At 43.9% G+C, this 25601-nt stretch overlaps 1 protein-coding gene across 14 annotated transcripts in view; it reads left to right on the forward strand.

Moving 5' to 3' along the window:
- Nucleotides 1-25601, forward strand: part of ERG (ETS transcription factor ERG) — a 147346-nt gene that overhangs the window by 8274 nt on the left and 113471 nt on the right. The window contains exon 1 of one of the 14 annotated variants that reach the window (XM_064406416.1): nt 836-1313. The exons of the other annotated variants lie outside the window; for them this stretch is intronic. The gene's annotated coding sequence lies outside the window, so the exon portion shown is untranslated. Of the gene's footprint in view, nt 1-835; nt 1314-25601 lie in introns of those variants that run through there. 14 annotated transcript variants of the gene reach the window in all.

Here is a 25601-nt window from a genome sequence, read left to right on the forward strand (position 1 = left end):
CTGATCTATTTCTTAAAGGGCATTTATAAAAACAAAGATATGGTGCATTGGAATAACAACATCAGTCCTTATTTTCTCTTTTGTGTGCATATGTGGGCAAACAATGGCAAATTCTTTGAAAAAATTTGCAAGGAAAAAATCTACCAGCTCCAAAAACATTTCAGGGTTTAGAGCTTTGAACAGCATCTGTCCCCACCTCCCACAATTTAGTCCCCAAGTTAAACAAATCATATAGTACTGGATAGAGTTACATGTTACAGGAATTTTATAAATGATCTGTCAGGGTAAGTCCTAGGTGTGATTAGTCGGACTTTTTGCTCGTGAGGTGTTGCTCCCTTTGGATTGTCATTTCTGTAGCATTTGGTTCTTAGAGATAGAGTCTAGTAGAGATGTATATATTAAGCATGTTCTCCTTTAAGCAGTAGTGCCTGTGGGGTTCTCTCTTTTAAATGATTTTGAGCTCTTTGTAGGGCACTGAAGAAATCTGGGTGTGTGAGTCGAATGAGGACTCACAGCGATGGCAACCACGAGCTTAAATCCCAGATTGTTGCAGACTTGGGAGCTGTATCTCCCATCACAAGGATGCTGGTTTGTTTGTCCTTTTCCATCTGGAGCACCAGTTTGGACCCCGCTGCTGTCGGTGTTCAAATGACAATTCTGCACAAGAGCCTGCCCTGTGAAAGTGTCTTTGCTACCTGCTCTGCTGTGGGAAGTTTATTTTCTGAGCATGCACAGAGCTGTGTAAACAAGCAGAAAACCCTGGGACGACTGTGGCGGTCCCGTTGGTTTGAACAACACCCCGTGAACAGAATACCTGGCTACTGATGAGGCAAATCCTTTCCCACTGCTCTTTCTGCAAACCCCCAGTGCTTTGCTATCACAGCGTGAGGCTCACAGCACTGCTCTCCCTCTGCAGAGAGTTTAATTTTGATGGCTTCGCTGTGATCCCTGAACACAGCAGTTGCTCCTCCTGTGAGGATCAAAAAAACAAGTGGGAAGCTTTTGTGGTGCTGATGGCATCTGGTAGCCCCAAAACTTTACACATTTCCTTGCCTGTGCTTTACTAAATGCTCCAACAAGCAGGTAACCACAAAATAATTTAAAGTAATAATTTAAACCTTTTCCCTTTAATATCCGTTGCATTGGGGTTTTGTTCCACTATCAGGAAGCTTGTCATTTTCTTTTAAGTGAATAGGTATTTTTTTTTTTCAGGAAAAGGCAGCCGTAAGGGTAAAACTGTACTTCTCTGAATCATGTGAGCAGCTCTGTGGAAATCTGTGTCCCGAACTCGAGGTGGAAGTTGTTGACAGGGGGTAAGGTTGGAAAGGGCCCTTTGGGCCTGATCCATATCATCTGAGGTCAGCGGGGCAGGCTTAGCCCTGAGTGCCTAAAGCTGCCCGCTGGTTTTCTGTGCAGCTGGGAAGGGATGCCAGGGATTAGTGTATGCTTTGCATGGCACTTCTCCTATACAGTTGATTTAAAATGCTTCTGTTTAAAAAAAAAAAAAAAGAAAAAAGTTCACACAGGGTAAAGATATTTTCAGCCTGAATTATAATGTTGTTTGTCTTGGGTTGGAAGAATTACCTTTTGTGCGATAACACCACACTGGTTCTCATTATACCCACAACTGCCTGCTCTCACAGCCACTGGAATATTTTTTACTTCCCAGGGTGGTTCTGGCCATGCCCTTTTTGACACGCAAGTTTCCCTGGAAAATCAAGCATTTTGTCTTTTTGGCTGAAGGTTCGAGTCCAAAAAATTTGTATCGATTTGTCACTTTGGAAGATAGTGGTATCTAATCTAATATATTCCCTTCACAGTGTAGTTAACTAGTGTAGGTAGAAAAGTGGCAGTCTAAAATTACTTTGCTAAATTTAAATGTAAGTAAAAAGCAGGCAATAGGAAAAAAATTAAAGGGTATATCTAAATATGGAGTTGCGGCCGTATCTGTTATATTTAAACTGTATTTTAACCTCTTCTATTTATATTCAGTGGTCTGTGTGTAATCTGGAGGGGTTAATTGAATTCAAGAAACAGCAATTTCACAATGAAAACCAAAGAGTTTATTCTGCTGTGGACACAGTACATGTCCTCATTAATCAGTGATTTATCAAAAGTAAAATGTGTGCAGGGAGGTATTTTTGTGTTGTTTGAGAGCAGAAATGAGACTTGATCTAAAGTAAGCGTGAGTGGATTTGCAACATGCCTGCTTCTCCCGCACTGCTGTGGCAGGAGGATCTCCTGCTGCCCTGGGTGACACTTTTCCTTGTGTGGAGTGTGAGATTCCACCACAGCAATTATTTTCCTCAGTTTACCCCGGTTCAGAAATGCCCCTTTTTCATTTAAAGCTGCCCCGGTGAGTGGATTGTCCTTGCACGCTGCTTGCATCAGCTGCAATCCCTCCTTGGCACAGCCTCATTCCAAGAAAAAAAACCCCATTATTCCAGGAACAAAATACGTAGTTATTTTTGTTTGATAATGCATCACATAAATATTAATCGTCTGCCCAAAGAAAAAACAATAAACACATGTTTTCATTTTAGCTGGAGATATAACCAGCTTTGATGGTTATATCAGGGGATGGTTGAAACCCCAGGGCCTCGAGCTGTAGCCACACAACTCTGGCTGACCACAATGGCTTGGGGAGTGGTTGCTGTGCACAGGTGAGGGTTTGGTTTTGCTTGAGGCCCTCTGTGTTGATTAATTTTGATATTTAATACATGATACAACACCCAGGTGCTTATTAAAGGGTCTTGGCAGCAGCGTTGCTTCCAGCCTTCGGGAAGATGCCGGGCTCCTGCTTGGGCACTCGGCAACATTGGTGGGATATTCCAAAGCTGCTGCCTCTTCCAGGTGCTTTTCCTGCCAGCAAATATTGCCTTCAGTTGTGTTTCAGTCCTCCTGAATTTGTCTGTAGCTGGGAGCCCCACACAGCTAATTAGTGCTGATTGGGGAGAGCAGGGCTGGCTGTGGGGGATGATGAGCGCGGCGGCCCCGGCGCGAGGCCGGTTCAGCAAAAACCCCCTGGAATCAAATGTGGTTTCAATCAGCTGCACTCAGACACCCAGGTTCCTCCAGGGGGTCCCTAATGAAACAGCCTGGCTTGCTTTTGCTTTCCACCTCACTGAGGAACGGGTGAAACACGGGGGAAACCCTGGCTGAGCTCGCACCGCCGCCGCGGCAGAAAATCCGGGGTGCTGGGCTGGATGGAGAGAGCCAAGGCCCGGGGGCTGCAGGGGCTGGGAACTGGGAATGGAGCAGGGACTGGAAACTGGGAATGGAGCAGGGATTGGGAATTGGGAATGCCACGAGGTCTGGGGATTTGGAATGCTGTAGGGGCTAGGAGTTGGGAATTCTGCAGGGTCTGGGAATGCTGCAAGGTGTAGGAACTGGGAATGCTGGAGGGGCTGGGAATTGGGAATGCTGCAGGGTCTGTGAACTGGAAATGCTGGAGGGACTGGGAATTGGGAATGCTGTGGGGTCTGGGAACTGGGAATGCTGCAGGGTCTGGGAAATGCTGCAGAGTCTGGGAACAGGGAATGCTGCAGGGTCTGCGAACTGGAAATGCTGGAGGGACTGGGAATTAGGAATGCTGTGGGGTCTGGGAACTGGGAATGCTGCAGGGTCTGGGAGTTGAGAATGCTGCAGTGTCTGGGAAATGCTGCAGGGTGTGCGAACTGGGAATGCCGGATGGACTGGGAATTGGGAATGCTGTGGGGTCTGGGAACCAGGAATGCTGCAGGGTCTGTGAACTGGAAATGCTGGAGGGACTGGGAATTGGGATTGCTGGAGGGGCTGGGAATTGGGAATGGTGCCTGTGGCCAGCACTCAGCTCCTGTCCCAAGGGGAGCAGGGCAGGGCACTGCCCTGGCCGGGCACAGGCGCCTGGCGAGGCTGGGCAGGTGTGAGTGCTCAGGGGAAGGTTTCTCTCCCGTCATCCCAAATTCAGCATTGCCTGCTGAATTAGCATCTTTTCCTCCTGCCTTTTACTGTCTGCTACAAGTGGTTGGTAAGGGTTTGTTTTCTTTCTTTCTTTTTTTTTTTTTTTTTTTTTTTTTTTTTTTTTGCTACAATTGTGCTGTTAAAACATACATTGATTTATCAGGTTTTCAAGTAGTTTCATTTTTCTGGTTCTGGGAGCATTGGCATAGGAGGAGCAGTTTTGCTGCCCTGTAAATGACTTACAACAAAATGTTTTGTGAAATCTGATTGATTTATTCTAATTTTTAAGGCATGTAGGCTTCCCACTTCCATAATTTTTTGCATTGAGTTGATTACTTTTTTTTTTAGCTTCTCAAGTATGGATACACATGGTATATTTGACCTAATTTTGCTGAAAAAAAATCTTTCAACAAATCACTTATATTTTAATACTTAATAGTGGTAATGCATGCCGTGTGAGATTTTGATGCAATTAAATGTACATGTAAAAATCAGGGATTTAGAAAATTGCACAGTGTATCTCTTTCTGTAAATTAAACCAGAAAAAAATGGCAATCAAACAATTTTATGGTTTATATTTTTCTGTGTAAGTAGAAAAGGGTTTTATACAGAAGGAAGTCTTGTAGTTATGCAGAAGGAAAGGCTTCTTAGCAAAATTCCGTTTTCTAAGGAGGCTTTGTCAGTTCTGAATAAACCCTGCAATAAATTTAAACCTGGTGGTTTAAAATTCTGTTTATAAAATGGGCTGCTCTCTTTAGAGTTCACAAATTATACACAAAGGATTAACTACTAAAGTAACATAAAGATGTTGCATTGCAGCATGCACTGAAACTAAGCTGAAAAATCTGCTTGGAAAAGCAGCTGATCTGCAGGACTTGCAAAGCAGACATGGGAAAAGTTCTCCATCATTTCTCTAAAGAACTGCTGTTGCTGTTCCACTGATTGTTCTGATTGTAGTGGGCTCTTCAAACACTTATAGAAGGGGTTTTTTTACAGAGACTTGAGCAAAAATTTGCATTAAAAACGTGTTCGGAAAAGGAAAAAAAATAAAGGTTTTATTACCACATTAAGATAAGATAAAGGATTTAATACCAAATCAAGATCTAGTTTAGTCTTGTGCCTTTTCTTAAATTTCATTCAATTTGCCCAGAATGTGAAGCTGGGAATTCAGGCTGGTGCTCTTTTGCTGCTTTTATAAGTTCTCTGGTATTTTTATGTATTTATGGCAAACAGTCTGTAGCAGCCTCTGCATCTCTTGCAGGCAAGACCAGCCAAATCATCTGTCACCAATATGTGTGTCAACATCCTGACACCACCGAGGGCACTGCCTTTGGTAGGCACCTCCAAGGCTTCATTTCAGCAGAGCAATTCATCACCCTCTTGAAATGAAGAGCTTGAAGAAACCTGAACCTGGCCTCAGTTCTAAGTGATGAGACTGAAAAATGGCTTTAGGAGGGTAGGATTCACCTCAGCTCGCTGTAGCCATCCCAAAATCCAGGATCTGGCTGACAGCAGTTGTGTAAATTCCAGCCTGGCCAGAGGACAGGTTAGTCTTGCCAGTCTGAGGCAGTGATGCTCGTTTGGGAAAGGCACTGAAGGTGCAGAAGACGGTCCAGCAGCTTGGGTAGGATTGGGGTTGCAGGACTGGGTATTAAAATAGTCTTTTATGTGGCTGGTGTGGAGTGCCCTGAATTCTGCATCCAGAGGCAAATCCAGGCCTTCCAGCAGCTGATCTTAGGGAGACTGAAGGAAAAAATGTAAGTAAAATATAGCAGAGAGACCAGATGAATAATACTTAGTCTGAGTAGAAATTATTATTATTGCTTATTCATATTTTTAATTTTAAAGTTTAATTTTAAGTAATTATAGCATTATTTTTTGCTGTTGAGCTTCCTATTTGTTTAGAAATAGAAACATTAGAAATAGTAACAGAAAACCCTTTTATTCTTTCTGCACTGCTCTCTTAACTTCCTTGAAAAACTGAGTAAGAAAACATTAGCCATCATTTCAGCTTCCGATTAAGACAGGAACGGAGTAATGCTGCTGCCTTTCTCTTAGGAGTATGTTCTGCTCATGAAGGAAAAATTAACAACCATTTAAAGTGGTTTTTTTTTAGGCTGGTCCAACTGTATAGATGACAGCCTTGAGTCTATATTTTACTTAAATCTCTCGAAGCACAAGTTTGGAAGGCTCATTTTGGACAGGCCATGAGCTTTTTACTTTTCAGGGGCAAGTTTTTAGTCCCCTGCTGACAGTGGTCCCTGCAAGCAGCAGAGCTGAGCTGCAGCCAGAGCAGCTCTGCATGGAGCCAGTGGTGAAGGAAGGGTGAGCTCCGTGTTTGTTATTTGCTTGTGATTTCCATGACAGTTTACAGGAGACAGAGTTGTAACAAAATGTGAGCCCAGGGAGCTCGGCCTGTGGTCTGTCTGCAGAGCAGGAATGTGGGATGGGGGGTCAGGATCAGGTTGTTGGAGGATGCAGGAGCCAAGGTGAAGGGAATTTGGGCTGTCCTCCACTGGTGTCCCTCTGGGCTAACACCTCCCTGTGTGATGTGCCATTTGTGGCACTGGGGTGGGGCACTGCCCCCTCAGCCACCCACGGGGGCACATCCAGCCCTCCCTTCTGCGTCTTGAGCTCATCATGACAGGTTTTGGTCCAAGATAGGATTTAAATAACTCCCTCTTTGCTGTGTTGGTTCCGCAGGACTAGAGAGGAGTGAGAAGTACTAAAAATCTATTTTGGTCACTAAAGTAAGCAGACATGACTCAGAATACTCACTGGGAACAGATCTGCTGGATGAAAAGGTGCCATTTTTACATAGTCACTTTTCTGAGTGTGCCCTTTAAACCCTTACAAAAATAGAATCCTTTCTCTGGCGCTTCTTTTGGAAGGCAGGAGCGGGAGTGAGAGCGAGGCCGTTCGCTGCGCTCCAGCCCCTGCTTCGGAACCAGACAAACTGTAACATGTGTTTAACACCAGGAAGAGCAGAAAGAAGGCATTTGAAATTCGTGGGGAGGGGATTTGGGCTTGGATAGTTTTACCACTTGCAGTGGAAAAGCGTGATCCCTCGTTCCTGCCTGTTAACGCTCGGATGAACTCTGGCTGCGCTGCTTTCTGACATCGTCGTGTCCCTGCAGGAGCAGGTTGGGATCAGTGGGCTCGTCTGGAGCACGGAGAGGCTCTGTTTGACCACTGCCTCTAGTTCCTCTTATGATGTCACAGTCATATTTTCTGGAAAAATCCCTTCGCTCAGGATTTTGCTCCTGAGAAGCTGAGAATCCTCAGAGAAAAGGAAAAACAGTAATTATCTGACTTGGTTCTCCTGGGTTTTGTTGCTTTGGAATGTGTTTGGAGATTGTTTACCAACAAGTGGTTGTTTCATTAGGTTTCTGCTGTGAATTGTTGTGACTTATTAGCCAATCAGGGTCAAGCTGTGTTGGACTCTGGAGAGAGAGTCACAAGTTCATTATTCTGTCTTTAGCCTTCTGTAAGTATCCTTTCTGTATTCTTTAGTATAGTTTAATATTCTTTAATATAATATATTATCTTAAAATAATAAATTAACATTCTGAGAACATAAATTCATCATTCCTTCCTTCGTCTGGGAACCCCACAAATGCAATACTCTTGGACTGAGTGGCCTCAGCTAAAAATGAGCCCGAAACCACACTGACGTAATCCGTGTTTGTGGACCTGCGAGGAAACAAATCATCGCTGGCAAGCAGAGCCCCAGCCTGGTTGTCCCTCACGTGAGGGGCAATTTCCCCCCACACTGATGAGCCCAGGGCCCCTCCAGCTCCTGGGGAGGCCGATGGAGCCCAGTCCAGCCAGATCCCCATCCCTGTTGACTCTGCATTCCTTGGAAAGGATTAGCAAGGCAAGTCATTTCACAAAAAGTCACTCGCGGCTAAGTAGGTGATACTGAATTTTTGAACTCTTCTCGTCTCTTTCTCGTTTTTAATGGTTTGGTAGGAAGCTGGAGCCTGGCTGGTGCACGGAAACTCAAAACCAGTGGTGTAAGCACACCACATGTGCTCCTGGGTGTTTGACAGTCCTGTTGCTCTCCTTTGGAGCATTGCTGTCTTGAAAAGTAAAACAACAAACCCTTTTTAACGTATTTACCACTTTCACTTGGTTTTACGTGGAAAAGAATACCAACCCATAAATTCATCTTCCTCCTCTGTTCCAGAATAACCCGTGAACGAGTTTGAAAACTCTGAATTTCTGTTCAGTGGATGAAATCTTGTCCTTGCTGAAGTGGCTGAAGCTTCTCTGCTGGCTTTCAAGGGGGCAGAGCTTTTCAGCTGAAGTGTTTCTTCCTCATGATTCTGCTGGGGTTGGAAAGCCCTGGAAGTGTTCTCACTGCTGATTTCCTAAAGCCTTAATTCCCCTCCAGTTACTACAGCATTTAAAGGCACCGATTTTTTTGCACAGGAAACAACCACTGCTTTTTCTCTTGATAAAATTTCCCTTGTATGAGCTCAGAGAATTTCCACTTTCTCTGTGTGGGCTCATCTTTCATAGAGGAGGAGACACGGGTCATACGCCTGCAGATCTCACAACTCCCTCCTGCTCCATCTCTGGCCTCCTCCCAGTCCCTTGGCAGGCAGGAGTCAGTGAAGATTTTCTGTCAAGGTCTCCTGTCTTAATTCCTCACTGGACCCAGTAGCTTCCTCTTGTGGGGAATCCTGTAATTTCTGGTTCAAATTTGAAAGGTGTTTGGGATATGATGACATTTACAGCCAAAGCACATCACCTCTAATATTGTCTCCTTCTCCTGATGCAAGTCAGGTGATCTCAACAGGCAGGAAAAGGGAGGAAAAGCCCAGCAGGCTTGTGGGACACACAGGATTGTCACTAACCCTGCCCTGAATGGCCCTGGGGATGCTCCTCCTTGCTCAGCCCCACTTGAGTTGTCTGAAGGGAAACTTTCAACTCCAGTGTCTGAGTAGAGCTGGTTTAGACATTTTCTGTGCTACAGAAACACAGAATCGTTAAGGTTGGAAACCTCCAAAATCATCAAGTCCAAACTGACCGATGCCCCCCAGCCCAGAGCACTGAGTGCCACCTCCAGGCCTTCCTTGGACACCTGCAGGGATGGGGACTCCAAAACTCCCTGGGCAGCCCCTGCAATGCTTAACAACACTTTCCTTAAATAAGTTTATTGTGATGTCTACCCTGAGCCTGCCCTGGCCCAGCCTGAGGCCGTTCCCTCTGCTCCTGTCCCTGTTCCCTGGAGCAGAGCCCGACCCCCCCGGCTGTCCCCTCCTGGCAGGGACTTGTGCAGAGCCACAAGGGCCCCTGAGCCTCCTTTGCTCCAGCCTCAGCCCCTTCCCAGCTCCCTCAGCCCCTGCTGGGGCTCCAGCCCCTTCCCAGCTCCGTTCCCTGCCCTGGACACGCTCCAGCCCCTCCAGGTCTCTCCTGCAGGAGCAGAACTGGGCACAGCCCTGGAGGGGCCTCTCAGAGCCAGCACAGAGGGACAATCCCTGCCCTGCTCCTGCTGGACACACAATTCCTCACGCAGGGACAGAGGGAATGAATGCGGCACTTGGCTTCTAGGTGAACTAAATGTTACTATTGTAGTGCTATAATTACAGGGGTTTTAAATTAGGTATTGACAGCAGTTGGGAGCTGGTTCTCCACTGTGCTGCTGGCAGGCACTGAGATGTGTACCAGCTCCTAGGGGGAGCAGGCTGTGAGAATAACTCATTAACCAGTTACTCCACGGTGCTCTTGCTCCACATATGGCGTGAGGGCTGCTGGGGGTCTGGAAGACATTAAGACGTGGTCTGAGAAAGGGCTGCACAGGAAAGGCAACAAATAACCCCAGAGAGCCAGATCCCCCTTCCACACCGCTGCCACGTACGTGCCCGTGTCACCCTGAGCCAGGGAGCTGTGCTGGGATCCAATTCCCTCTCCCTCCTGGGGTGAGCCCAGATAGGTGAACTGTGAGTAATTGCACGCGAGGGGATCCTTTGCTTGGCTCTTGTATTTGCAGGGTTCCCAGATGGAGGAAGGAATGATGAATATGACTCCATGTTCTTAGTAGGCTAATTTATTATTTAAGATACTATATTATATTAAAGAATACTAAACTAACGTAACCTAAAGAATACAGAAAAGATACATACAGAATGGTAAAAAGATAATAATGAAAACTCATGACTCTTTCCAGAGTCCTGACAGAGCTTGGCACTGATTGGCCAATAAGTCAAAACAATTCACATTAAACCAATCAAACAATCACCTGTTGGATAAACAATCTCCAAACACATTCCAAAGCAGCAAAACACAGGAGAAGCAAATGAGATAAGAATTTGTTTTCCTTTTTCTCTGAGGCTTCTCAGCTTCCCCGGAGCAAAATCCTGGGCCAAGGGATTTTTCAGAGAATGTGAATGCCACACTTGGCCACATCCACGTGGAGCAAGTCCTTGACTGTTTAGGAGGATGAATATTTGCCTCTTCTCCCATGTGCTTTTTCTGCATGGGATGGGTTGAGGGATGCTGTTACACATCCGTGTTTCCAGAGGTAGTGAATGCTACGGGGAAGCGGACGGCGGTGAGCCCATTTCCTTCACAGTGGGAGGAAAGTAGTAATTCAGGAGACCATTAAAACGTTAGAAATACCTCTGCGAGGTCCCTACAAAGACACACTCCATTTAGATTAAAGTCCCGTAGGGCCAATTACCTGGGAAGAACATAAGAACTTAAACAAAAGCTGAGTTAGGTATGCTGCCCACCAATGGCTTCGAGCAAGAATGGATGCAGTGAGGAAACACTCGTGTGTGTTGTGAAAGTGAGAACACTGAGAGTAGGTCTGTGTAATAACCCACTTTTACTGCTCCCCCAGGATCAGCGTGCACAGGAAATATCTGTGGCATGCTTGCTTTTCCTGGAGATGACAGCAACCCTTTGGCAACCACTTTGTTTGATACTTTTCAAAATGTTGGGCTGTTGCTTTATGAATGTGCTCTGATTTTTTGGCTGCCAGAGCCTTTGTGCTTGGCTTTCTACCCTTCCTAAAGTTGTCCATTCCCATTCCAACCCTGGATACTTCTCCATGAGTGCCCTTAGGTAGCTGTGATGATGCCTCTGTTTTTCTCCATGTTGCTTTGGGGATGGGACTTGAAAAAAAAGGGAAGCCAACAAAAGTCCCTTATGATCCTTGTGTGAAAATAACCTCTATGGCCTGTGCTGGTCTGTGTGGGTGGCTCTGGGCTCCTGGAGATGGAGTATTCAGGCAAGTAAATTTGAAACACTTTGTTTCTGTGAATGTTTTCTAAGAGTAGGCTGATTATTTTTTGTGCAAAAATTCAAGGCAGATTTTGATCCCAACACTGGGGTTAAACCTGCCTTTGCTTCGGCTGCTAGATCCCAATTTTATTTGGATATTTAGCTATTTATGGTTAGACCTGAGCACCAGAGTGCACTGATCCTTCAGGCAAGGGATTTTGAAAATGAGTCAGTTTTAAGACACTGGAGCAACATGTTCCTTAAAGTGTTTACTGATGCAAATTGCTGCCTGGTCTTGAAATGGTCTCCTCCCTTTAACATCATAAAAGAGCTCTCTTAAGAGAAGACACAATAAACAGTCTGAGGTCTAATAAGTGAACAAGCAAGGCTGAAAGGTTTTAAAATACTGCTTGCTTAAATAAGAGTCATTAACATTGTAACTGATAATGAGAAAAATGCTCATGCCATTAGTGGTTTACCACTTTGGTTCTGAGAGGATAAAAACAGCTTCGTAAAAGAGACCGCAGACTGTCCATTTTCAGCCTCAGCGCAGGGCAAACGCTTCAGGAAAAATACAAACCCCATAATTTAAAACAATAATTCAGTATTTGCGTTTGGGAAGCGTGCTCGAAATGCCTTTTGAACGCAGGAGAGTGTGGTGATGTGTGAGCCCCAGCACTGCGTGTCCTTGCCTTGGTGCCGTGGTGGGACATTGGCCCATCCACCTGCTGGGAGCAGTGCAGGAGCAGCCTCTGCCTTCCTTTGGTATCCCCATCTGCATGGGGAAAGCTGAATTTGCATTTTCCAGGTGGTGGCCCAGGGCTCAGTAGGTAATTGAGGCCATCCTGGGGTCCTTCCTGCAATGGCCTTGCTGTTTCCTGCTGCAGGACTAGGGAATCTTTTGGCGAATGGTGAAATTTCAGTCCCAGCTTGGCTTGCTGGTGGAGGGAATAAAAGATGCTGGGTGTGGGAGGCCCTCAGTGCCTCAGGGCCATGCTGGGACTTGGTGGTGAGGAGCAGTGGCAGCAGCAGTGGTGGGACCTTGTTTATCTTGACCACTTGGGACAGGTGATCTCTTCTTTAAGGATGGCTCCTTCTTCTTCTGCACCTCTTCTTCCTCTGGGCCCTGTGTCCTGCTCAGTGTGTGGGGCCTTGTGATGACCTCAGCCAGGAACTTGGACAGTCACAGAATGAATGAGTTGAGTTGGAAGGAACCTTAAAGATCATCTTGTTCCAACCCCTGAGAAAACCTGGTGTTTGGTCTGGGCAGGGCAAAGTTTGGGACTCAGCGTGCTGCACTCTTTGTCTTTAGTAAGGAGCTAGAAACGAGGCCAGGAGGAGGCTGAAATGTGTTCTCAGACTATCTCTGGTTGTAAATCCAACTGCCCTGGGTTTTACTGCTGCCTCCTGCAGCCCCGCTGCATCGACCACAGGCTTTGCTCTTACGTAAGGATGGAAAGTTCCCCCAGCTCCCCCCATGGAAATGACTGCTGTGCCTTATTCAAAATGAGAACTCAATCAAAGCAGGAACACAGCTGGGCGAATGACAAGAGAAACAGAGCCCTGCCAGGGTGAATTTTTATGGAAATGCTCTCTGAATAGTATTTCCATGAAAAGGCAACTCACTTGCAGATGGAGGCTGCATTGCATGAAGGAGAGTGTGTTGCACCACACCCTGAATCTGTCAAGGTCTATAAACTTTTCACATATTTTAAGTTCAGGCAACAGAGAGGCAATATTTAAGACACAAAGGTTTTCTTCTTTATGTCAGTGTAATTATGTTATCCCCAAAGGAAGAAAATGTAAGCTGGGGGAAAATAAAAAGGGAAGTTTGTAGAAGAAACATTTCAAATATAAAGTAAAGGTCAAATATAATTTGAACTAGAAAGTAAATTGATCTATGAGAAAGGACACTTCAGGATCATGGAAAGATCCTAATTTGGCATTTCAACAGCATCCTAGAGATAGCAATGATAGGTCTTTGTCAGGGGGTGTGGTGGTCCTTTTAGTAGAAGAGCATGAGTGGCTTAAAAACTGCAAAAACTTTTCTCTGTTGATGGCAATGGCACTTTTCTTATTCACATCACCAAAAAAAAAAAAAAAAGATGAGAAGAACAGTATAAAAAGCAAGAAATGAAGGATGGTTGACATTCAAAAGGTAGAAGAGGGGAAAAAACCTGAGCCCAATCTTGAAACTGCCACACTTGGATTTACTTTAACACCTTTTTTTTGAGTTGTTGTAGCCTTCTCAGTGGGTTGGTTTCCAGACTGCCTGAACTGATTTCACTGCAGATTTAGTGGCTATCAGCAGAGCTTCTCCAAAAGGTGATTTTTGAAATGAGTTAATTTTCCATTGTTTCTGGGACTTTTTCATGTCACACCAGTCAAGTTTGAAATGTGCTGAGAGAGAAGTTCTTGAGACAGCCTTGAATTCTTTTCCAGCCTTTTCCTGCGTGTAGCTTTCTGAAATAAATGGGAATGCATTTTTTAATTTACGATAGCTTATAACTTGATGTCAGGGCTGTTGTAAGAATAATAATCAAGGGTTGTTATACTGACTTGATTGTTTACATTTCCTTTTGGCACTGCCAGTGATACGCCAGAGGTAATAACACTAAACATACTCCTCTGTCATCCTCTCAAACTTGTCACCACAGAATAGAGGATGACTGTGCATGTGTTTTAAAGCTGAAGGCATTTGTTAAATCCCATAATGGCTTCATAAAAGTCTGCAGTGGAGATGCCATTACAAGGAAAAGTTTGGAATGGGTAGGCCTTGGCTCTGGGAGTCGGGAGTGGAGATGAGTGACAGCCTTTCTTAAACTGCTGGATTTGAGAAATGGGGAAAACAAACTAAGAAGGAATCTCAGCGGGGGATTGTGAGTTTTTGGGTGGATTTGGTGGTGGCAGTCAGGAGATGGGCTCTGTGAGGGCTTGCTGGGGCTGCTGCTCCCTCATTCTGACATCAGTCTGTTCCCTGCATCCCAGTCAGATATGGACTTGAGGACCCACAGTTTCTGGGGAATTTACAGTGAAATGACCAGGAATCACCTGCCAGCAGCACCTGGGAGCACATCCCCCTTACTCAGTGACAGTGGGACGGGTCCTTGCTGCTCTCTCTGAACCCCCACACCCATCCAATAAATGCAATAAGCCAGGCAAAGGCATCAGTACCAAGTGCTGACACGGGTGGAACCCCTGGGGATGGAGCAGGGGATCCTGTTACCCCCTGTCCAGCTGCACAGAATGGATGTTAACCCTTTCAGAGCTCTCCTGGTCAGCAGAGAAAGGCAGGACAGTGGTGCTGACGTCCCTGAGGTTTGGCTTTAAAAGGTTTGTGGCAGCACAGAAGGGCCACAGGGAAGCCCAAGTGGCTCAGCAGACCTTGGGGGATGGCCAGGGGTGGTGAGGTGACAGGTGACAGGGCTGGGTTCAACCTGCCACAGGCAAAAAGTGTTGGGGCTGTGCTGTCATGCCCATACAGCCTCGATTTCCAGCCTGCTCTTTATCTGGGGCTCTTCATCTTCTCTCATGTCCTTACAGGCACATCTCCCTACAAGAAGCAACTCAGTCCTCCTAGAAAGAAGAAAAATCAGTTTGCATCAATGCAGGACTGCCTTCTGTCTCTGCTGAACCCCACACACCCACAAACGTTGTCGTGCACCACTTACTTTGCACAAGAAAAGGGGATATTACATCTCCAGGTCGTTTCCCCAGTACTTTTATTGTTCAGCCCACTACAGGAAGGGTTCAGGGAGTATATCCAGAAAGATGTTTTTGTTCCCCCACCATGGGTTTCAGTCCCAAGACTGCCAATTAAATTATCCCATAAATCCTCCATTATAGGTAGTAAAACCTAATTTTAGATTTCCTGCCCGCTCTAGTGTCCTGCCTGATTGCTACCAGTTGGAGAGAGGCTCAACTTGTTAAGCAGACAATTGCAGTGAATTGGCTGTTTCTTTCTGTGCCACATGTGGAGAACTTTTTAATATCTGGCATTTGGTCATAATTCTCCCTGGTTATTTTGTACCTTTTAGTAGCTCAAACATTAGAGGTTTTTTTCTTTTTTTTTTTTTTGGGTTGAAAAATAGACATCTGCAATTTATTCTTTGGTCAAAATGTTTGTGAAAGAAAAGTTTGCTGTGCTATGGATAAGGAACAATGTTATTCGTAAAATATTACTAGTTTAAAATAACTTTTATATAATTCTGTCTAAAAGCACATGTTAATACAGCTAACACACTTCTGTGTAAGCTGAAAATGTCTCAGGTTATCTGAATATTTTTTCATTCTTATTCAAATACAAATACAGTATTTAGCTGCAGTGCTGATTTTCTTGAGGGCAACTTCTGCTAATCAAATTCTTATGAAAGAGCATTCATTTTAAATACAGTCTCACTAAAAATTCCTATTTTACTCTGAGTGTAAATGACCTCTTTGCTTGGTATTTTTCTTCCTAAGATTTGCTGAGGGCAAGTAATATATAAATTTGTCACAAAAAGTGGTTTTATCAGGTGAATAAGGTGTAGGTGCCTTGGTCTTTGGACAGAGAGATACTTGTGTTTGTATATCCCTTTGTCACTGAGATTGAAATAGATTCATGAATCTGTGAGGAAAACTGGAGTCTAAAACACAACAAGAAATTCGAGAAATTAATAATTTTTTGTTTTGTTTCTTTGCTAGACTTGTTGTTGTTAACCTGGCAAAATTCCCGGCCAAAACAGATTTGGATACTGTAGAGGCACCTGTGGATATCTTGTACTTCCACAAAGCCCTGCCTGTATTTCCTGCTTGGATAAATTGCTGATGTTTTCACACCTCTGTGTCAGACCAGGAAGGTGTGTGACACTCAGGAAGGGACTCCAGAGTACAGTAGCAGGAACATTAATTCAAAATACTGAGTGTGTATAATCTTAGAGGTGTTTGCAAAAGGGAGAAGTACTGCTAAGAGACATCATAGAAGGAGCAAATGCTGCTTCTCATGGAATCATGGAATGGTTTGGGGTGGAAGGGATCTTAAAAATCATCCAATTCTACCCCTGCCATGGCAGGGACACCTTCCACTATGCCAGGCTGTTCCAAGCCCCAGTGTCCAACCTGGACTGGGACACTTTTCAGGGATCCAGGGGCAGCCACAGCTGCTCTGGGCACCTTGTGCCTCCTCACCCTCACAGGGAACAATTTTTTCCTAATATCCAAACTAACCCTACTCTCTGTCAGCTTAAAGCCATTAATATCACCTCACACTAAAGTAACAGAGAGGCTGGAGCAGGAATTCGTTTAAGATCCAGCTTTATTGATCTATCAGCCTTAGAATAATAGGATAATTAAGGTTGGATAAGGTTGGTTCTTATCCAGCCTTAATTATCCTATGATTCTAAAGATCTTAATTATCCTATGATTCTAAAGATCAAGTCCAGCTGCTAACCCAGCACCACAAAGCCAAGTGCCACCTCCACTACCTTGCTGAACACTTCCAGGGATGGTTTTCCACCATCCTGTTCCCATACCTGACCACCTTTTCAGCGAAGAATTTTATTTCCTAATATCCAATCTAAACCCTCTGCTGGTGCAACTTGAGGGCTTTTCCTCTTGTCCTGCTTAAGTCCTTGCCTTGCCCAGGTAAATTTCAGCTGAACCTGCTGGTGACAGCCCCAGCACGTGGTGGAGGGGCTCAGAGGGTGGCAGGAACTTGTCACTGAGGAAGTGTCTGTCCTTGCTGATGGGCAGCACTGTGGGCACAGAAAGGGTTTTGTTCACATGGGCAAATCCATGTTTTGTAGTGGTTTTTTAGCTGCAAAAGCAATCAGCCCCTTTCAGCAGTGCTGTCCTGTGTGGATTTTCTGATGTGCTGCTTTTCAGCTTGCCCCTCAGTAGGGCACCAACTCTGTTTCCTTGCCTCACGTAGATTTTTGCTCCCTCAATCTTGATGGAATATAATCTTTTCAAGTCTATTAAACCCTGTTAAATTTGGGCAAAACCAGGCAATGATTCCTAAGTTGATGGAAGAAAAGGTCAAGGAGCACTCCTTTGTGCACAGTGTGGTGTCTCAAGTCTCATTCCTTGAAGAATGAAGCTAAAAATGGAACCCTTGTGTTCCCCTTGCTGAAGGGATCTTCTCCACCTCGCTTTGTTTACTGTGCTGTGTCTCAGTGTGGGGAGATTATCATTTCTTGAGTGGTGCCTGAAGCACTGTATAAAAAATAAAACAGACACAAAACTAACAAAGAATGGAAGAAAGGAATTTAGGCCTCCTAGTCACAGCACTGTGACTTTACTGGTTGATGAAATAGTATATGCATGTTTTCAGTTGTGTTATTTGTCCAGTTTAGGAACCTGGAAATATGAGGAAAGATCACATCAGTGCTCAGGATGGAGACCAGGCAGAAAGTAGGAAATAATCTATGTTTTCTGTGCAAGTTAAGTGAAAGAGTGACAGGCAGAGCCTTGTGGGGTGCAGAGCTCTGGGAAATGCTGCTGAGTTACTTGGATGTAATTGACTTTAGGAATCAGCAGAATTGTGATGAATAATCAAAATTTCAGATCCCCCAAAGACAGTGCCTATAAAAGAAGCCTCGACATGTAATCCCAGTGACTTTAATGCATGTTTGTTGTACTCGAAATTTCTAATTTAGACACAGGAAGAACTCGAGGATCATGGAATGGTTTGAGTTGGAAGGAACCTTACAGACCATCTCATCCTACCCCTGCCATGGCAGGGACACCTTCCACTGTGCCAGGCTGCTCCAAGCCCCAGTGTCCAACCTGGCCTTGGGCACTGCCAGGGATCCAGGGGCAGCCCCAGCTGCTCTGGGCACCCTGTGCCAGGGCCTGCCCACCCTCATAGTAAAGAATTTCTTCCAATATCTGACCCAAATTTCCCCTCTTTCAGTCTGAAGCCATTTCCCCTTGTCCTGCCACTCCAGTTCCTGATGAATTCTCCCTCTCTGGATTCCCTGTAGCCCCTTCAGACCCTGGAAGTTGCTCTGAGGTCTCCACAAAACCTTCTCTTCTCCAGGATGAGCAGCCCCAACTTCCCCACCCTGTCTCCATAGGGGAGGTGCTCCTTATCAACCCTTTATCAACCTCATGGCCCTTTCTGGGACTTGTTCCAACAGTTCCATGTCCTTATGAAGGACACAAGAATGACCCTTCTTATGAAAGACATGGAAAAAAGGAACACAATTTGATACCCGTCCCAGTAAGGCTGAGAGCTCTACACTGATTGATTGCACTGGGCACTTTCCTACTTATCTCATTTAAAAATATTTGCTTTTTACACCGAGCTGAGAATTTTGCTGAATATCCAATATCTTGCATGGGAATGCTCTTAATTCCAGGTATCCGGCTTCAGAATTTGAACAAGGCTTGTGTCAAGCCTGTGCTGTCTTGAATATGCTACTGTTACCAGAAAAAAGTCTCTCTGGTATGCTAAGAACAGGGGACGTGCTGGGGTTTGCAATTTTAGCATTACAGATTCTTTATTATTAATAGATTAGCGAGGATTTTTCCAAAGACTCCTATGAGTCAGAAGAGTTCCTGTTACTAAATTTCATATATTCATTTATTTATACAACTATACATGAGGTCTTATGGTCTTTTCAGCCCCGAAAGAGCCAATGTACTGTAAGTGTAAATGCAGTTTATTGAGTCCTGGAAATCATAAATATCTCCTTTAACATCTGATTTATCTTGAACTATGTGCATTGAAAGAAGTGTCTCAGCATTAGGAAAGAAGGGGCATTTGCTGCTCTTTTGGACAACCTGTGTATTCATACCCAGAGCAAAAATTTGGCAGAGAGTGGTTAGAATTAAGCTGTCACCACCAGGCCAATTTTACTTTATATTCTGTGAGGTTATATGAGTTTTATAGGTTCATTTATTTTCCTGATTAACAGTCCAGTCCTGCTCCTGACAACGTCTCCCATTTTTTTTTTTTTTTCATTCCTGTGGCTTCCCCAAGACGAGCAGAAGAGATAAAGACTTGAGCAGAGGGAAATGTGAGGAGAGGAATTTCAAGGGAGGAAATTCACTCTCCCAGCATAAATTTGTCTGGACTTTGTGACAACGTTCTGGGTTTGTACCATGGAGAAGTTGTCCAGACAGGTCTCAGCAATGCAAGACCTCAGTGTACAAGGGAGCCAGCTCCAGACAGTGCCTCGTGGAGCCTCTGCCACGCTGGTGAATCATGGAATTTTGGAAAGGTTTGGGTTGGAAGGACCTTAAACATCATCCAGTTCCACCCCCCTGCCAAGGCCAGGGACACCTTCACTAGACCAGGTTCCTCAGACCCTCATGCAACCAGTATTATACTAAAAAAATCAATATAATATTGATATTATCTTTGTCTTTCCTTGCTGTCTCACCAATGCTGAAGTGGAATAACTGGTAGATACTGTTTTCTTGGAAACTAAAGCTGATTAGAGAATGCCTCTCTTTCATTTCATTCAACAATAACAAAATATAATTGAGAACATTCTCAGTAACTGAATGACTGTTATAGAGTGTTCTCAACAAAATTATATACTGTGCTTAATTTTCCAGAAATGTAGGTGGTACATCAAGACATGCAGGTGATGGTGGTAAAGTTGAGGAGAATTGTGCCATAAAAGTGCAAAATGCAACCACAATATAAAAAAAATCATCAGATGAAAAAATAATTTGGGTTAAAATGACCACCTAACCTGGGCCTGCCATAAAATATTCCAAGATCAGAGAGGATTTAAAAGGTCATAGTGGTCATAATAACCTTTGGGCAACCTGAGCATCCCAGACTGTGTTGGCTGTGTTACTTTATTCCCAAGGCTGCAGTAAACTGAAGACTGGCACAAAGCAGGATATTAGTTGTCCTTCTTGATCTTCTGACATAACAAGCAATGTTTTATTCTGCTTTTCTTTGCCATTATCTCTTATTCTTTCCCATGGAAAGCAGCATCTCAGAAACAAACTGTGTCCTTGCCTGTACATTGCTTTTTTCTTCTATTTGCCTTTTACCTGATGACTGTGTTAGAGGGAATGTGTCCTGAGGGAATGTGGGATGAGCAGGGAATCTGGCTATGAAATTACTCCCAGAGTGGTTTTTTTCCCCCAGTGGTTATGGAAAATAACATCTTTGCATGCTGGGTGCACTGATTACCTGTTAATTTGTATGAGTGTGTGCAGGAGGAGCTTTTTGGCTGTGCTGGTTTCCAACAAGCTTATGGTACCCCAGGTCTTGCTCCAAACCTGTAGTTCTGAATACTTTGACACTCAGTTACCACAAGTGTCCCATTTTTCCATAGCTGAGATGAGAAAAGGGAGTATTTACAAGTGTAAGGAGTTCTTTGTAAAGAGTTCTTGCTCCTAAGCCCAAATTATTATTTTTAAATCCCTTTCATTTGTTTCACAGACACTGTGGGTATCCACAATTGTGCTTTAAAACACTTAGAGTAGTAGGGGTTTTGTTTGTTTGTTTGGTTGGTTGGTTGGTTTTTGTTTGGTTTTTTGTTTTTGTTTGTTTTGTGGGTTTGGTGTTTTGTTTTTGTTTTTTTTTTTAATAAAGCCTTTAATCATAGGGTGGAAAAGTCTGCAGCTCCATGGTAGAAATACCCGGGAAACAGGATGCATCCATTCTAGTCTCTGCTAGGATTTTAACATCATCTGCTTTCATCTTGCTTATTTTTGATTCCAGGGGATGGGAGTGTGCTTGTATTTTTTAGGTAAATATCTTTGGTTGGATTGTCCTGCCTCAAAGCCAAACTCCAGAAAGAATTCCTTGGACTCTACAGGAGTGATCCCACAGTTTGCAATGGAAGATTTGCTGTTTATCCCCATGGAAGGGGTTTTAAGCTAAGGCAATGCAAACTAAGCTGCAGAACAATTGCAGCTCCCAAGAAACTTCTATGTTGGGGCCAGTGCCCATTTTCAGCCCCAGTGTGAGGAACAGAAGGCATCAATTAAATTCATTTTACTTAGGGCTGAAAGTTCATGTGCAGACCCTTCCTCTAGTTAACAGCATGACTGGAGAGGAGAGAGGGAGAGAGTGTACTTTGTATCTATACATTCAATATTTATCTCCTTAAATCCCACTTCATTTTTTCTTCATATTCCGTGGCAAGAATTCCACGGGGAGAGAGGCTTCTAGATTAGGGAGAGAAGCTGCCCAAATGCAGCTATGAAGATGCTTGATCCAAGCTGGGGATTTGGTTACTGTTTTAAAATTCTTTTTCTCCCCCCATTTAGTAGCTGTGATCCTGGCAGGGCCGTGGGGTTTTGTGGCAGATGGTTGTTATACACACTGGAAGGACTGTATACTTCCAATATGCTCCATAAGCCATTAAATGCTGTAAAAGCCTGGCAGACTTTATAGTTTGCATCCTGCCATTAGAGTTCCCTCTGAAGTCTGTCAGAGGGATGTAATTCCACTCTAATTAAAGCTATTCCCCTTCTCCAAATGTGAAGCCGGCCTAATTAATGACTAATTGTTTCACAAATATAAACGTGGCCTAATTGTTCCTTGCCCCCTGACTGCATGGCCTGCTTACTCCCAGGACTGCTGTGCAGGGTGTTTTATCTCCAGTAAACTCCCTCTGTAGCCAGTGCAAAAGGGAGGATATTTGGAGCATGTTATTTTTCTGTGGATGGTGAGCATGGTCTCCCTGAGGGGTTTTTTTTTTGTGGTCCCCAGCTGCCCTCCAGGCCTCAGAAGTGGGATGAAGATTGTCAAAATGTGCTTTGTGCAATTCTGGAAACGCCAGCTCGTCTCCTCCTGCCTTTCTGTGAGGAGAGGGGGGAAAAGGATGTTGGGAGCAGCAAGATGGAATTAATGGAGGATCTGTAATGTCTGAGACTGAGTCAGGTACCTGCTCAAACAATTCTGTCAGGTGTGAGCTGCTTGAAGATGAAGCACATGAATTATACACAACCCATTGTGGAAACACTCTTAAAAGTGAACTTCCAAGTTGCTTTGTTGCAAAATTATGCCACATTGCAACTGCAATCATCGGGCAGTGAGTGGAAGTGACAGCACTGATCTGTTCTTATCATCCCAACTCTGTTTCATTAGCACAAAGTCAAAGCTTGGAGTGGTGAGGACAATAATTTACTGTTTTATTTCTACTGAAAAGGTAGCCACTGCTGGTTCAGATTGGGGATTGACTTTTATACACACCTGGAACATAAATGTTCCTGCATTTAAAGGAAATATTTTACATCACTGAGTTAAATTCTTTGAACTTGGAGCTTGCTTTATTCCTTCTTTTAGGGTTACATTTGTTTAAGGGACAGCAAGACTGATGTTACAGAAAACATAAATCTTAATCTACATGCTAACATACCTAATAAAAAGTCTTTAATACTGACATACCTGAGTTTTTATAATAATCAATAACTTCAGGGAACCCAAAATGAAGTGTTAGAGCTGCACCAGGGCTTTGAATCCTGCTAAAGCTGTGATCATACATTAGTTCTGACATGTCACGTCAGTGGTGTGAAGAATTGATGAGGCCACCATGGCCACATGCCAATTGTTTTTTTTTTTAAATGTCCTGGTGGGTAGCAAAAATATATTTTAAACTGTAGCCAATGCAAGATACCTACAATGACTGTTTGGCCCTCAGAAATGGAACATAGCCTAATTACATATTTTAATGGTTCATATGCTCTTAAAATAATGTCTTCACTTGTAACACCACACACATGCAGATGTACCCACAGAGAGGGACATGCAATCTCTTCTTTAGCTGTACTCAACTGCTACAACAGTCAGGTTGTAGCACTGAGGAAAAAGGTCAAAAGCATAAATGAAGAAAGTCCAAAGATTGCAGAATAGACAAAAAGTTACTATTATTACCACCCCTGGCTATGTAATGGGAAGTGCAGAGAAGACAGAGCTACACTTCTCTCAGAGGAGTGCAGCAAAGTCCAAAGAATTGCAGTTTAACTTAAAACAGTGGAAACTGTGACTAGGATTAAGAATAAAAACCAGATTGCTCTAAAAGGGTGGCCACAGCTGGAACAGGTGGCCAGAGCAGTGGTGTAATTCATAGAATCATCACAGAATCATGGAAAGGTTTGGGTTGGAAGAGACCTTAAAAATCATCCAGTGCCACCCCTGCCATGGCAGGGACACCTTCCCTTGTCCCAGGCTGCTCCAAGCCCCAGTGTCCAACCTGGCCTTGGGATTCTGTTCCAGGGTCTCCCCACCCTCCCAGGGAGGAATTTCTTCCTAATTACCCATCTAACCCCCCTGTCTGTCAGCTTGAAGCCATTCCCCCTTTTTCTATCACTACCATTGTTGGAATGAGCACAGAAGGTGTGGGTTTGTAAGAGCTTAGATTCCAACATGAAGCCTTTTGGAATAAAAAAAATGCTGAATCATTTTTGGGTGAAACATTGCAGTTTGGGTGAATCATTCCAGTGAGACCTGGAAATTGAGAATGTTTTAGACATCAAAAGTGAAAAAAAGAAAAAAAAAAGAAAAAAAAGAAGAGGAGAGCTGTTCCTAGGTAATAATGGGAACTGGGGAAATGCCTTCCTAGGTGTAGTGGGAACTGGGAAAATATCCAAGTGAGGGCAACAGGAAAAAAGAATGGGAATTACTTGTAGCATTAAAAGATACTGATTGATCTTGCTTACAATTGTATCTTTGGGGAAGAGAGGCTGAAACACAACAAAAATGCATGGAAGTACATAAAATCTTTTCTAAACTCAGGCTCTGCAGTCAGGTTTAGAACCACCATGAAATCTCAACATTATTATGTGTCTATGTCTAATAATATTTTAGCAGGAGAATTTGAGCTGGGATCTGTTGCTTTGGAGGGAGAGAACAAAGGAAACATGTTGATTATGAAAGTACTGGAAGAATCTAAACATTTTTTGGTTGGGCCCCTTGTGACAAGGAATCCAGTATATGGCTGGACCAAATGAAAGGATGGATGGCCAGCTTGGGGTGCAGTGTTTTATATTCCTGTGGCAAAATTCCCTCAGTGTCACAGCCCTCAAATACCATCCCAAATACACCAGTCTCATGGGGCAAGGCATTAATTTGGTTTCTTCTGCTAAAGGAACAATTGGAATTATTCCTGCCTCTAAAAACACCCTCTATTTCTTCTGGTCCTGGGAATTAGTGATTTTCTGCAGCACAACTCCTGGCTGGAAGAATTGCTGCTTCTTTCCAGGCATGGATCCCTTCAGAAGTGGGTGAAACACGTGTGTGTGCCCGAGCAGTGGTTGGAGCTTGAGCCTTTGTGGCAGAAATCTGTGCTAGTTTTGCTCTTTGACAGCAGTGGGATGGAGCCCTGTGCTGGTTGGGTGTTTTTGGGAGCCCTCGTGGAAGGCATTTATTGTCACAAATGGAGCAAGATCACAAACTCTGGCCCTGTTTCTGCAGCAGTGGATCAGCCCATCTGTAGGCCGTATGTCAATAAAAACAACTAATTACAGAATAACTAAATATAAAAGGCCCCACTGCTTAAGAAAACCCTCCTGTATCCCATTCCTGAGCTTCCTATTACATCTATGGAAAGTCTGGATAGTATTTGTTCCATTAAACCCTGATTTTGAATTCAAGTTAAGCAAGAAGGAAACTGCAGCCTTTTCCTTGAAGTTCTGTTCATTCTTGCACAGAGAAAGAAGTTGGAGAAGCTGTGGATATTCCATTCCTGGAAGTGCCCAAGGCCAGGCTGGACAGGGCTTGGAGCAGCCTGGGACAGTGGAAGGTGTGGAACTGGATGAACTTTAAGGTCCTTCCAGCCCAAACCATTCTGGGATTCTGTGATGACTCCATGTATTTAGACATTACAACTATTCCCATTTGTTTTGAGGGAACTGCTTCCAAAGAGGTTGTATCTATATTTCTTTTCCATGCTGGGGCCTTCCCAGGCTCTCCTGGAAAAGGGGGACTGAAACCTGCCTTAACCCTGGAATTATTTTTCTCCTCCAACTGGAAATAAAACATAAATATAGTAATTATAGTTAATAGAATTGTTAATATTTCTTTTTCACTTATACACATGCTGGTTTTGCTGCCATTTTTTTGCTGCAGTTTTTTTGCCTGCTGTCAATTCAGGTTGGGTGAACTAAATACATTCCTCTCCCTTCTGTTTTTAGTGTCTGAGGAGGAACAAAGGCATTTCCCTTGCCATATATATGGAAGTAATGAGGGGGTTTTTTCCATGTGAAATTTGTTTATTTGAATTTCTAAGTCAAACTCGCATTTTTGCTTAAAAACTTGCTTTTCAGGTTCAGCAGTGTATTATAAATTTAATACTACTGCATTACACTCACTATTAGCAAATGCATTTAGATCCTTAAAATATTATTTTTCTAAACACTAGACTTTACAGTTTCACTGATGACAGGTCCTTGTTTCATCTAACAAAGTACTTCAAAATCCAGATGCTGAAAAAATGAGCCTAAAATTATGCATTCAGTCAGTATAAGTTATT

The sequence above is a fragment of the Passer domesticus genome, chromosome 2 (genome assembly GCF_036417665.1).
Source record: "Passer domesticus isolate bPasDom1 chromosome 2, bPasDom1.hap1, whole genome shotgun sequence".
NCBI lineage: Eukaryota > Metazoa > Chordata > Aves > Passeriformes > Passeridae > Passer > Passer domesticus.